The sequence below is a fragment of the Schistocerca nitens genome, chromosome 1 (genome assembly GCF_023898315.1).
Source record: "Schistocerca nitens isolate TAMUIC-IGC-003100 chromosome 1, iqSchNite1.1, whole genome shotgun sequence".
Lineage (NCBI taxonomy): Eukaryota > Metazoa > Arthropoda > Insecta > Orthoptera > Acrididae > Schistocerca > Schistocerca nitens.
The window spans coordinates 682,646,443-682,660,891 of NC_064614.1; the positions used below are offsets into that span (position 1 = coordinate 682,646,443).

At 40.5% G+C, this 14,449-nt stretch overlaps 1 protein-coding gene across 6 annotated transcripts in view; it reads right to left on the bottom strand.

Moving 5' to 3' along the window:
- The window catches only part of LOC126259293 (broad-complex core protein isoforms 1/2/3/4/5-like), a 344,638-nt gene that overhangs the window by 295,487 nt on the left and 34,702 nt on the right, over nt 1–14,449 (bottom strand). The window lies entirely within an intron of this gene.

Here is a 14,449-nt window from a genome sequence, read left to right on the forward strand (position 1 = left end):
CTCCACCAAGGATGACACGGCAGTCGGATGGTCCCAGTAGGCCACTCGTGGCCTGAAGACGGAGTGCCTATCGTGTATGTTGGTTTTCACTGGCATTTGGGCTATATTGTCATGACATAACCACAATGAAGATCAAATCTGAAAGCAGGGCTGTCAAAGAAGTACAACACTCAGCACTGGGAGCATGTTTATTATGAACACTATCAATTAGCCAGAACAGAACACGAACTGCTGGATGGAGAGTCCAGCTATTCGTACAAATATTCAAAAATAAACAAATATTAAAAACATAAGAAACTTCCCCCTCCCCCCCAATTCCTTAAACCATGGGCCTTGCCGTTGATGGGGAGGCTTGCGTGCCTCAGCAATACAGTACAGATAGCCGTACCGTACGTGGAACCACAGCAACCACAACGGAGGGGTATCTGTTGAGAGGCCAGACAAACGCGTTGTTCCTGAAGAGGGGCAGCACCCTTTTCAGTAGTTGCAGGGGCAACAGTCTGGATGATTCACTGATCTGGCCTTGTAACACTAACCAAAACGGCCTTGCTGTGCTGGTACTGCGAACGGCTGAAAGCAAGGGGAAACTACAGCCATAATTTTTCCCGAGGGCATGCAGCTTTACTGTATGGTTAAATGATGATGGCACCCCCTTAGGTAAAATAGTCCCCCATTCGGAACTCCGAGCGGGGACTACTCAGGAGGACGTCGTTATCAAGAGAAAGAAAACTGGCGTTCTACGGATCGCAGCGTGGAATGTCAGATCCCTTAACTGGGCAGGTAGGTTAGAAAATTCAAAAAGGGAAATGGATAGGTTAAAGTTAGATATAGTGGGAATTAGTGAAGTTTGGTGGCAGAAGGAACAAGACTTTTGGACAGGCAAATACAGGATTATAAATACAAAATCAAATAGGGGTAATGCAGGAGTAGGTTTAATAATGAATAAAAAAATAGGAGTGCGGGTAAGCTACTACAAACAGCATACTAAACGCATTATTGTGGCCAAGATAGACACGAAGCCCACACCTACTACAGTAGTACAAGTTTATATGCCAACTAGCTCTGCAGATGACGAAGAAATTGAAGAAATGTATGATGAAATCAAAGAAATTATTCAGATAGTGAAGGGAGACGAAAATTTAATAGTCATGGGTGACTGGAATTCGGTAGTAGGAAAGGGGAGAGAAGGAAACGTAGTACGTGAATACGGATTGGGGCTAAGAAATGAAAGAGGAAGCCGCCTGGTAGAATTTTGCACTGAGCAAAACTTAATCATAGCTAAAACTTGGTTCAAGAATCATGAAAGAAGGCTGTATACATGGAAGAAGCCTGAAGATACTGACAGGTTTCAGATAGATTATATAATGGTAAGACAGAGATACAGGAACCAGGTTTTAAATTGTAAGACATTTCCAGGGGCAGATGTGGACTCTGACCACAATCTATTGGTTATGAACTGTAGATTAAAACTGAAGAAACTGCAAAAAGGTGGGATTTTAAGGAGATGGGACCTGGATAAACTAAAAGAACCAGAGGTTGTACAGAGTTTCAGGGAGAGCATAAGGGAACAATTGACAGCAATGGGGGAAAGAAATACAGTAGAAGAAGAATGGGTAGCTTTGAGGGATGAAGTAGTGAAGGCAGCAGAGGATCAAGTAGGTAAAAAGACGAGGGCTAGTAGAACTCCTTGGGTAACAGAAGAAATATTGAATTTAATTGATGAAAGGAGAAAATATAAAAATGCAGTAAATGAAGCAGGCAAAAAGGAATACCAACGTCTCAAAAATGAGATCGACAGGAAGTGCAAAATGGCTAAGCAGTGATGGCTAGAGGACAAATGTAAGGACGTAGAGGATTATCTCACTAGGGGTAAGATATATACAGCCTACAGGAAAATTAAAGAGACCTTTGGAGAAAAGAGAACCACTTGTATGAATATCAAGAGCTCAGATGGAAACCCAGTTCTAAGCAAAGAAGGGAATGCAGAAAGGTGGAAGGAGTATATAGAGGGTCTATACAAGGGCGATGTACTTGAGGACAATATTATGGAAATGTAAGAGGATGTAGATGAAGATGAAATGGGAGATACGATACTGCGTGAAGAGTTTGACAGAGCACTGAAAGACCAGAGTCGAAACAAGGCCCCCGGAGTAGACAACATTCCATTGGAACTACTGACAGCCTTGGGAGAGCCAGTCCTGACAAAACTCTGCCATCTGGTGAGCAAAAGGTATGAGACAGGCGAAATACCATCAGACTTCAAGAAGAATATAATAATTCCAATCCCAAAGAAAGTAGCTGTTAACAGATGTGAAAATTACCAAACTATCAGTTTAATAAGCCACATCTGCAAAATACTAACGCGAATTCTTTACAGACGAATGGAGAAACTAGTAGAAGCCGATCTCGGGGAAGATCAGTTTGGATTCCGTAGAAATATTGGAACACGTGAGGCAATACTGACCCTACGACTTATCTTAGAAAATAGATTAAGGAAAGGCAAGCCTACATTTCTAGCATTTGTAGACTTAAAGAAAGCTTTTGACAGTGTTGACTGGAATACTCTCTTTCGAATTCTGAAGGTGACAGGGGTAAAATACAGGGAGCGAAAGGCTATTTACAATTTGTACAGAAACCAGATGGCAGTTATAAGAGTCGAGGGGCATGAAAGGGAAGCAGTGGTTGGGAAAGGAGTGAAACAGGGTTGTAGCCTCTCCCCAATGTTATTCAATCTGTATATTGAGCAAGCAGTAAAGGAAACAAAAGAAAAATTCGGAGTAGGTATTAAAATTCATGGAGAAGAAGTAAAAACTTTGAGGTTCGCCGATGACATTGTAATTCTGTCAGAGACAGCAAAGGACTTGGAAGAGCAGTTGAACGGAATGGACAGTGTCTTGAAAGGAGGATATAAGATGAACATCAACAAAAGCAAAACGAGGATAAAGGAATGTAGTCAAATTAAATCGGGTGATGCTGAGGGGATTCGATTAGGAAATGAGACACTTAAAGTAGTAAAGGAGTTTTGCTATTTAGGGAGTAAAATAACTGACGATGGTCGAAGTAGAGAGGATATAAAATGTAGACTGGCAATGGCAAGGAAAGCGTTTGTGAAGAAGAGAAATTTGTTAACATCGAGTATAGATTTAAGTGTCAGGAAGTCATTTCTGAAAGTATTTGTATGGAGTGTAGTCATGTATGGAAGTGAAACATGGATGATAAATAGTTTGGACAAGAAGAGAATAGAAGCTTTCGAAATGTGGTGCTACAGAAGAATGCTGAAGATTAAATGGGTAGATCACATAACTAATGAGGAGGTATTGAATAAGATTGTGGAGAAGTTTGTGGCACAACTTGACTAGAAGAAGGTATCGGTTGGTAGGGGATGTCCTGAGGCATCAAGGGATCACCAATTTAGTCTTAGAGGGCAGCGTGGAGGGTAAAAATTGTAGAGGGAGACCAAGAGATGAATACACTAAGCAGATTGAAAAGGATGTAGGTTGCAGTAGGTACTGGAAGATGAAGAAGCTTGCACAGGTTGTAGTAGCATGGAGAGCTGCATCAAACCAGTCTTGGGACTGAAGACAACAACAAGAAACTTCCACAACCTTCCGGAGCTGATAAATACTAAATGACAAATAGTTGTTGGTGTTCGAGTTTGATCTGGAGACCAACAGCACACCAGCCAGTGACATTAAGCATTATGCCAGACTGCATGCAGCACAGTTCATGACACCGCTCCCTCTCCTGGAAAAACAATGATCTGGATTCTCACATTATGGTGATGTTGTCACATCCTCTTCACTATGACAAGCATCGAAAGAGGCCCCTCTCACCAAAGCTTTGTTGTGATCATTGGGTCTTCAATTTCCTTGAACAAGAAGCGCTTACTGTCACTCTGCACCTCAGAACTGTAGTTGTGCTTCATACGCAGAGCATGGACAATGTCTCCGAGTCTGAGCTGGCAGAGTCCACTCTTCCTGGCACATTCTAATGGTGATGCAGACTAGCGCTAAAGATTGATACTTCACTTCCGTAACAATCTCTATTACCTTGTGCCTTCTGGGGTAACATTCATAGCTCCTATCTTCTGCTTACTCAGTCTGGCACTTCTGGCTGCCCAAAAATACTTTATCTCTTCTCTTACAACCCGGTGTATGAGAGAGGTGAGATCATGATGGTTTTCCACAAGTGCCACAGGGACCAGATTTGGGAGCCAATCATGCCTCTTTCATCTGATTATTTTCTGTTCCATTTTGTCAATTCTCTGGCACCACTGTATGAGTTGTTCTGCTGTTGCATAATCCTTTACCAGAAGAGCGTGGTATATGCCTTCTTGTGATTTATTTAATCAAGTGTGAGATTTTGTCAGCATCTGTAATATTTAGTTTCACAATGTGGCCCAGGGCCAAAAAATTCTGTATGTTAGGACTGTGTTGTTTCTCCATGACATTGCATCCTGTTCTCCAACTGCTCTTCCACTAAGTGGGCTTGATGATGATCATCGCCAAATGTTTTCTTCATTTTGGCCTGGAACTTGTCCCAGCAATTGGGCTTCTCTTTGTTGATCTGCAACTGCTGCTGGGCTGTGCTGTCCAAGTAAAAGTACACACTTGCTAAGCACATCGTCATCAAGTCATCTCACCTGTTGTATCTGGTCTTATTCAAATCTGTTCAGCCATTTTCTTGGGTCCTGGACAATTTCTCCAGGCAACACTAATGATTGCTTGATGTTAGCTGACTTACTGAAATATAATGGTCTCCTGAATAACCAGACCGTGGGAAAAATGCAATGCTTATACTACAGTTCATGTCCAGTACAGTTGTTACCTACATGGGCAGGAACCGTAATACATGAATTACATTGCTCCCATGGTCCGTATGTTCAGGAGACCACTGTATTCCGAAACAGCAGTAAGTCAGCTGTACATCGGAGAATGACTCTTACATTGCCTAATTGGAGTCACGGTAATGTAGAAGTTTTGAAGCAACCAGAATCAAACGTCCAAATCCAAAAGCAGAGTCCCCAATGATTACAACACTGGTCACTGAAAATCTTATTTATTACAAACATCAATATACAGCTGGAACAGTCTAATTATACAGAAATCAAAATTTCAGAATAGACAAACGTAAAAGATTTTGAGAACCTTGCCAATCGGATAAATACCACTTCAAAATTAATAAATAACTGCAGGTAGTCTAGTTTTAAGTGATGACCTGCAACACACCAGCCAACAACGCTAACTGCTATGCCATACTGCATGCAGTACAGCTCACAGTAATAAAACTTGGTACATATTTAGGCCCACTTGCTGAATGATTTATACAAATATTTCAACCAGTGACACAAGTTCCTTATATGAAAAGCACACAAAAGTCACATTTTTTGTTCACTTTGAAACTGAAATGTAACTGCTGTTATTAGTGGAAAGCAAAGCTTAGTGTTCTGGGTATGATGGGTCAGTTGGTACCGACTGACCACCGTTTCATCCTCTGCCAAAGCCATCACTCAATGAGGTATGGAGGAGTGTGGACTCAGCACATTGCTCTTCCGGGCACATATTTCTTCACCTTGGGGCTGCTACTTCTAACTTAAGTAGCTTCTCAGCTGGTATCACAAGGCTGAGTGCACCCCGTTCCACTCCTCCCACGAAGGAAAAGTCCCTGACAGTACCAGAATCGAACCTGGGTTCAATGCATAGCAACCAGACACTCTGACAACAGAGCTATGGAGACGGACATCGTTATACGTGATTGAGGGAAAAAACTCTCGTGTTCTCGTTAATGCTACAGAATTTTCATATTTAGAAATTTCCTAGTTAAATATCCCACATACAGTGTGTGCTGCTATGACAATACTTCAGAATGTTTGTAAACTGAAAGTTGCCTTTATTAATGCCTTACTAACAAAATTTGTCACTTCTCACTATTTTCATGTTTACTGATCGTACTTTCCTCCTAAGCACACAGTAAATTGACTGCTGATTTTGCAAATTTATATTTAGAAACATACTCAGCAAGTCAACATATGGTGCTTGGTGGAGTGTACCTTGTACCACTACTACTCATTTCCTTTCCTGTTCCACTCGTAAACAGAGTGAGGGAAAATGCCTGTGTAGAATACACTTCTGTACGAATCCCAATTTCTCTTATCTTATATCCATGGTCCTTATGTGAAATGTATGTTGGCAGCAGTAGAATTTTTCTGCAGTCTGCTTTAAATGCCAGTTTCCTAAATTTTCTCAATAGCGTTCCTCATAAACAACATTGCCTTCCCTCCAGGGATTCCCACCGCGTTTCCGAAGCATCTCTGTAATACTCACATGTTGATCAAACCTATCAGAAGGAAATCTGGCAGCCCGTCGCGGAACTGCTTTGATGTTTTCCTTTAATCCGAGCTGGTTGAGATCCTGAAAACTTGAGCAGAATCGAAGAATGGGTTGCACTAGAGTTCTATACATGGCCTCTCCTTTACAGACGAACCACACTTTCTTAAGTTCTCCCAACATACCAATACTGACAATCCACATTCTCTACTACAATCTTTATATGCTCATTTCACTGTTTACTGTGCAGTGTTACACCTAGATATTTATTTGATGGTGAATGTGTTAAGTAGCACACTATTAATGCTGTATTTGAACATTACAGGATTGTTTTTCTTAGGCCATTCCATGAAAATTTAAACCAGATGGAAATTTTTTTTCTGTAAGTGAAGTTTGGTACGTATTAAATTTGAAGTAAAATAAATATAACTCTGAGAAATTCTACAAACAACAACTGGCAACATTGTTACATCTGTATTATTATTATATTACTGCACGGGTGACAACGATTATTGAAAGAACTGTTTGGGTAGCTTCTTTTTAGGAAGATTCCTTTACATAAGCTTTGAATAATTTTGAAAATTAATCTTTTTTTACTTACATGTAGACTCTCACCTACATTTGCTTTTAATTTGTCATTGTTATTTCATATTATATCTCACATTGGAACTTTAATTATCATGGTTTACGTGTCCCCTTCCATCATAGAAAAAGTGGATTTTTCTGTATTACATTGAAACAATAAATATTTATTCAATGCTGTTTTGTATGATAAGTGAACCTTATATGATTAATATCCAACAACAACAAAACCTCAAATAACACAAAACCATAACACTCCAGAAAGCTTTTAACAACTGCCCCATCCCATTACAGACCAGTATATGTGGATCACTAAGATGAACATAGATTTTTTTTATCCACTGTGTGTGAGAAGATGGGTAAAACTGCAGCAGAAAGACAGAGAGGCAGAGAGAGGGAGAGGGGGGGTAGAGAGAGAGAGAGAGAGAGAGAGAGAGAGAGAGAGAGAGAGAGAGAGAGAGAGAGAGAGAAGAAAATGTTTGAAAGAAAATACTGAAGAATATCAGAGGTACAAAGTGAACCCCGCATTGTTAGCTGATGTTAGCTGAAATAGGCTGAAGACAAGATAAACTTAGGCTGCAGTGTTCTTCTTTGGCACATCAGTATAGAAGTGTGCACTGAATCAGTTAAGTGACAAGTCCATGCAATACGCACATTTATTTATTCATAACAGCCGACTTAGGAATTTTACCTTGTGCAAGAAAGTGTGTACAATATTTTGTACCAATTTAAAGTTCTAGATCTGCCTACATTACTGTTCACATAAATTTTCATCGATTTTATCAGTACCCATCTGAATTGACAATACTATGAAATTTTGAACATTCACAAGTGCCACAATAAACTAGTACTGTTATCAGCAATTGTAAGCCTAAACTAAAGTGTGTTCCTTTAAAAAAATTTCAGAATGGAAAGCCTAACTTGGTTCAAACCAATCATTCTCTTATTTTGTTGTACAAGTCAGTGAGAAACAGGTTAATTTGAGAATTTTTGGACACTTAAAAATTTTCATAAGTTACCAGTGCAAGAGGTTCAAATACATACTTTATTTCGTAGCAAATAAGTGTTTGTGGTTCACAGTTCAGCCAAAGAATAGATCACCCGTGAATTTCCTTGTACATCAGTGCGAATAAAATTGCATAACCTATGAGCAATTTGTTGCAAATTGGTGTTTGTGATTTAGATACTGTAGCAGATTTTCTAACGATCATATTGTGTTACATCTAGTTTCCCCTTAAAGAGGAGTAGCCCTATATATTATCTGCATTTTTTGTAAATTAATTCTGTTTTCAAATTTGCTAACAACTATAATTAACATCAAAACTTTTTAGGAAACTTCTGTAGCTACTTTTACCTCAGGTTCTTGCGTTGCCTTAACAGAAATCTGATTCTTGTGTATCTGCTTCAGTTCTTATAGGGAATTAGCAACTTTTCAACTTAACAGATTAAAAGATAATCAGCAGACTTAATTTAACGTTATTTGTTCACTGCCTTGTAATACATTACACCAGTCAAAATGCAACTCCACTGTGAATGCTGTTCTCAAATACGCGATGAGTTTGTTGACATTCGTAAGCAGCAGGAAATCGCCCTGACTACTGTTACAGAATCAGTCTGTCAGAAGAGCTCACAAGAGTCATGTACCTGTGATACCCATACCAGAGGTATCTCAAGTACTGTCCTCTCCTATGGATCCTGTGTCTTCCGCAAAAAGTACAGGATCTGTCATTACCCATCCATTTAACTATGAGTGGGGTGTCAATGGAAATCTAGGTGTCCTACATAGGGTGGACAGGGATCACGGAGGACTCAGTATGTTGTACTGATCCCCCTAAGCAACAAGTTTGAGGTGCTGTCTGTCACTGAAACTGAGCCAGAGGGACTCATTTCACCTTTTTGGGGGAAACCTGTTTTGTCCGATGTCAGGAGGGGGTAAACACAAAAGGGCAGGGGTCTATTAATTTTCAGCACTTCAAACATATGGCGAATGATAGTACCCCTTAGGGAAATGGCATGAAGGGACAGAGAAGGGCAACAGATGCACTCCGTGTGTATGACTGGGGGGCACGTTCAGCACATTGAAGAGACTATTCAGGCAGCCACTGAGGGAACAGGATGCAACCAACTGCAGATTGTGCCACACATTGGAACAAATGATGCCTGTCATCTGGGCTCCAAGGTGATTCATGGGTCATTCCTGAGCATGGCAGAGAAGGTTGAGAAGAACTGCCTTGTGAATGGAATTTCAACAAAGCTCATAATTTGCACAACTGTCCCCAGAGCTGATTGTGGCCCTTTGGTTCTGGGTCACGTGGCAGCTTCCTGGACTTGCACCATAGTGTTGAGAACTGTAGGGTTTCCCTAAATAGGTCAGGTGTGCATTAAACATCAGAGGCTGCTACTGAGGCAGCTGATAGTGTGTGGGGTGCACACAAGGGTTTCTTAGATTAGGCAACTCTCCATCCAATCTAGAAAACAATAACTGTAGGAAACCCAGCAGTATCATGTAATATCGAAAGAAATGCCTCCCACAGGTGAGAATATTAAAATCCTAATGGTAAACTGCTAAGGCATTCACAACCAAGTGCCAGAGTTTGAAGTGAACATGAAAAGCAGAGAGGCTCATATAACACTAGGTACAGAGAACTGGCTGATACCTTAAATTGATAGCAGTGAGATTTTCGAGGAAAATTTAAGTGTATATCGAAAGGTTCAGCAAATTGGAAATGCAGGTGGTGCATTTGTCACAGTAGACAAGAAGCTCAATCCACCGAGATAGAAATTGAAGCTGCATGAGAGATTGTTTGGGCATTAGTCAGTGTCAGGGATGGGCATAAAATGATTACTGGATCCTTATATCTGTCCACCGAGTCTTTCAAGGTGGCATGACTGAATAAAGTCTTCTCAGTTTTGAAGTTGCGTCAATTCCAATAAAATTCTTGAGCTTTCGACGGCTACCTCCGCCGCCATTGTCAAGAGTCCTGGCGACGTTGGCAGAGCTATCCATCGACAGTTTGAGAATTTTATTGAAACTGACACATCTCGAAAACCGGAAGATTTTATTTAGATTCCTCTATTGCCCACCAGACTCATCTCCTGATATAAACGAAAACTTTAGAGAAAACCTCAGTTCACTTGTATGTAAGTTCCCCAATCATACTATCATCATCGGTGAAGACTTAAACTCATTCAACAATTAACTGGGAAAATTAGTGTTGTTAATAGTGGGTGTGATAGGACATCCCATGAACCTGTACTAAATGCCTTCTCTGAGAACTACCTAGAATAACTATATTGGATCTAATGGCAACAAAGAGACCTGACCTCTTTGAAGATGTCCACATCGAAACTACACTACTGGCCATTAAAACTGTTACACCACAAAGATGATGTGCTACAGACGCGAAATTTAACCGACAGGAAGAAGATGCTGTGATATGCAAATGATTAGCTTTACAGAGCATTCACACAAGGTTGGCACCGTTGGCGACACCTACAATGTGCTGACATGAGGAAAGTTTCCAACCGATTTCTCATACACAAACAGCAGTTGACCGGTGTTGACTGGTGAAACGTTGTTGTGATGCCTCGTGTAAGGAGGAGAAATGCGTACCATCACATTTCCGACTTTGATAAAGGTCGGATTGTAGCCTATCGCGATTTCGGTTTATCGTATCGCGACATTGCTGCTCACATTGGTGGAGATCAAATGACTGTTAGCAGAATATGGAATCGGTGGGTTCAGGAGGGTAATACGGAATACCGTGCTGGATCCCAATGGCCTCGTATCACTAGCAGTCGAGATGACAGGCATCTTATCCACATGGCTGTAATGGATCGTGCAGCCACGTCTCAATCCCTGAGTCAACAGGATGGGGACATTTGCAAGACAACAACCATCTGCACAAACAGTTCAACAACGTTTGCAGCAGCATGGACTATCAGCTCGGAGACCATGCCTGCGGTTACCCTCGACGCTGAATTACAGAGAAGAGTGCCTGCGATGGTGTACTCAACGACAAACCTGGGTGCGCGAATGGCAAAATGTCATTTTTTCGGATGAATCCAGGTTCTGTTTACAGCATCATGATAGTCGCATCCGTGTTTGGCGACATCGCGGTGAACGCACATTGGAAGCGTGTATTCGTCATCGTCATACTAGTGTATCACCCAGCGTGATGGTATAGGGTGCCATTGGTTACACGTCTCGGTCACCTCTTGTTCGCATTGACGGCAATTTGAACAGTGGACGTTACATTTCAGATGTGTTACAACCCGTGCCTCTACCTTTCATTCAATTCCTGTTAAACCCTACATTTCAGCAGGATAATGCACGACCGCATGTTGCAGGTCCTGTACAGGCCTTTCTGGATACAGAAAATGTTCGACTGCTGCCCTGGCCAGCACATTCTCCAGATCTCTCACCAATTGAAAACATCTGGTCAATGGTGGCTGAGCAACTGGCTTGTCAGAATACGCCAGTCACTACTCTTGATGAACTGCGGTATCGTGTTGAAGCTGCATGGGTAGCTGTACCTGAATACGCCATCCAAGCTCTGTTTGACTCAATGCCCAGGCGTATGAAGGCCGTTATTATGGCCAGAGGTGGTTGTTCTGGGTACTGATTTCTCAAGATCTATGCACCCAAATTGCGTGAAAATGTAATCACATGACATTTCCAGTATAATATATTTGTCCAATGAATACCCGTTTATCATTTGCATTTCTTCTTGGTGTAGCAATTTTAATGGCCAGTTGTGTAGTATCAGTGACTGCGACGTAGTTGTGGAAACAATGATTACCAAAGTACAAAGGACAACTAAAACAAGCAGAAAGATATATATGTTCAGTAAACTGGATAAAAAATCAGTAGTGTCATATCTCAATGAGGAACTTGAAACTTTCAGCACAGGGCAGGAGCATACAGTGGAACTCAAGTTTAAAAGAATAGTTGACCATGCATTGGATAGATATGTCTCCAGTAAAACAGTTTATAATGGTAGAGAACCTCCATGGTATACATTCATCACTGTAAAGAAACTTCTAAAGAAACAGCGATTACTGTAAACAGACAGATGCTGAATGAAATGCATTTGGCTGTCAAGAGAGCAATGTATGATGCCTTCAATGACTACTGTACCAGAATACTGTCAAGTGATCTTTCACAGACCCCAAAGAAATTCTGGTTAAATGCAAAGGCTTTTACTGGTACCAAAGTTAGTGTCCAGTTCCTAGCAAATGAGACAGGAACTGAAATTGAGGGTAGCAAAGCAAAAGATGAAATGATTAACTCCATTTTCAAATGTTCCTTTACAAAGGAAAACCCAAGAGAATTGCCCCGATTTAATCCTCATACCACTAAAAAGATGAATGAAATATGTATTAGTGTTAGCAGTGTTGAGAAACAACTGAGATCGTTAAAACTGAACCTAGCTCCAGGCCCCAATGGAATCCCTGTCAGATTCCATACTGAATTTGTGGCTGAGTTAGGCCCTCTTCTAACTGTGATCTATTGTAGATACCTTGAACAAGAAAATGTGTCCAGCCTTTGGAAAAAGGCAAAGGTCACACCCATCTACAAGAAAGGTAGTAGAAGTGATTCACAAAACTACCGCCCAATATCCTTGACATGGATTTGTTGTAGAATCTTATAACATATTCTGATCTCAAACATAAAGAGGTATCTTGAACAGAATGACCTTCTCACTACCAACTAGCACCGATTTAGAAAACATCAATCATGTGAAACTCAACTCGCACTTTTCTCACATGACATACAGAAAGCTTTGTATCAAGGCAGCATTTGACTCAGTGCCACACCTAACCTTACTGTCAAAAGTATGATCATATGCGGTATCCTGGGAAATTTGTGACAGGATCGAGGATTTTTTGGTAGGGAGGATACAGCACATTATCTTGGATTGAGAGTCATCAATTCTAGAATATTGCTCAAGTGTGTGGGACCCCCAACCAAATAGGATTAATATGGGATATTGAATATATACAGAGAAGTGCAGCACAACTGCTACAGATTTGTTTAATCCATGGGGAGTGCCACAGAGATACTGAAGGAACTGAACTGGAAAATTCTTGGCAGGTAGATGTAAACTATCCTGAGAAAGTATATTAACAAAGTTTCAAGCACCAGCTTTAAATGATTACCCTACGAATATACAACAACCCCCTATGTACCGCTCACATAGAGATCATGAGGATAAGATTAGAATAACTAATGCACGCAGAGGCATTCAAACAATCATTCTTCCCATGCTCCATATGTGAATGGAACAGGACGAAACCCTAATAACTGGTACAGCACGATGTTCCCCCTGCCATGCACCTCACAGTGGTTTGCAGAGTATAGGTGTCGATGTAGATGTAGGACACATGAAGAAAGCATGCTAAGCCAACAAAAGACACTGAAAACTCACACTAAACAATAAAGCAGCAGTTTTAAGGGAGAAGGAGAGAAGCTGAAAAAGAGGAACTGAGAAGAAAATAAAAGAGAAGATGTTAGAGCCTGCAGGACTTCATTCACTTTCTTATGTTGCACCTGTTTATTCCACCCCTCAAACTACAGCAAAGGATCTCAAAATGGCATTGAAGTCACTTCCTGTAAGTCTAAGGAAGATTCGGTGTGTGATCACAGAACTCACCAATGTTCATTGCGTCTCTATAACCCCAGAAATAAAACAAAAACAGAATAGCAATGCCCTGTGTGAGATTAATGATTTAGTCAAGCAATTTTATCAAAGGGATGATACATTACTGCAAGTTCCTCAGAAGAAGATTGTTGTGACAATATGAGTGAATGAAGAAAAGGAAAAAATTTCAGAAGATATTTATGTACACCACTATTTCAGAGTCTTATCAAATATTTAAAAAGGAAAACCCTTATAAGAATGTGGGGAAATCAAAATTCTTTTCACTGCAACCAAATATTGTCCTTCCAATCAGAAAAATGCCTCATCACAGCTGTCGTGTCACTATCATGAGAAAGTCAATTTACTCTTGACTGCTCTAAGTGGCTATAAGAAGGATATTCCTAAAACATCATCAGAACTAATCACTACTTTAGTATCCAATCCTGAAAATGAAATCTGCATGTCAAACGCATGTGTCAGTTGTGGTATTAGAAATCTGCTCAGTCAGCTTAATTCTTTAACAGATGATACAAATGATTTAGCATGGTTTGTTTGGGAAACTATTGAAGAAAATATTGAAAAGGTTCTGAAGGAAAATACTGTCTTTGAAGCATTTGAAGAACTTGCTGAAAAAATATCCCAGTTCTTAAAACGCTGCTTCTTGGTGAAAACTCAGGATACATATTTTCAAGAAAGATAGGTGATATAGATGGTACAGAAATCTTAGTACAGATCAATTTTACCAAAAATTACACTGCCAGATTTCAAAACGAAATTCAATCTACACACTGGCACTCTTCGACAGATTACAATCTTCACAGCAGTTGCCTGGATAAGTCCTGAAATGGTACAAAGTTACATAATTGTTAGTGATGAAATGTCACAGAATGAATGTGC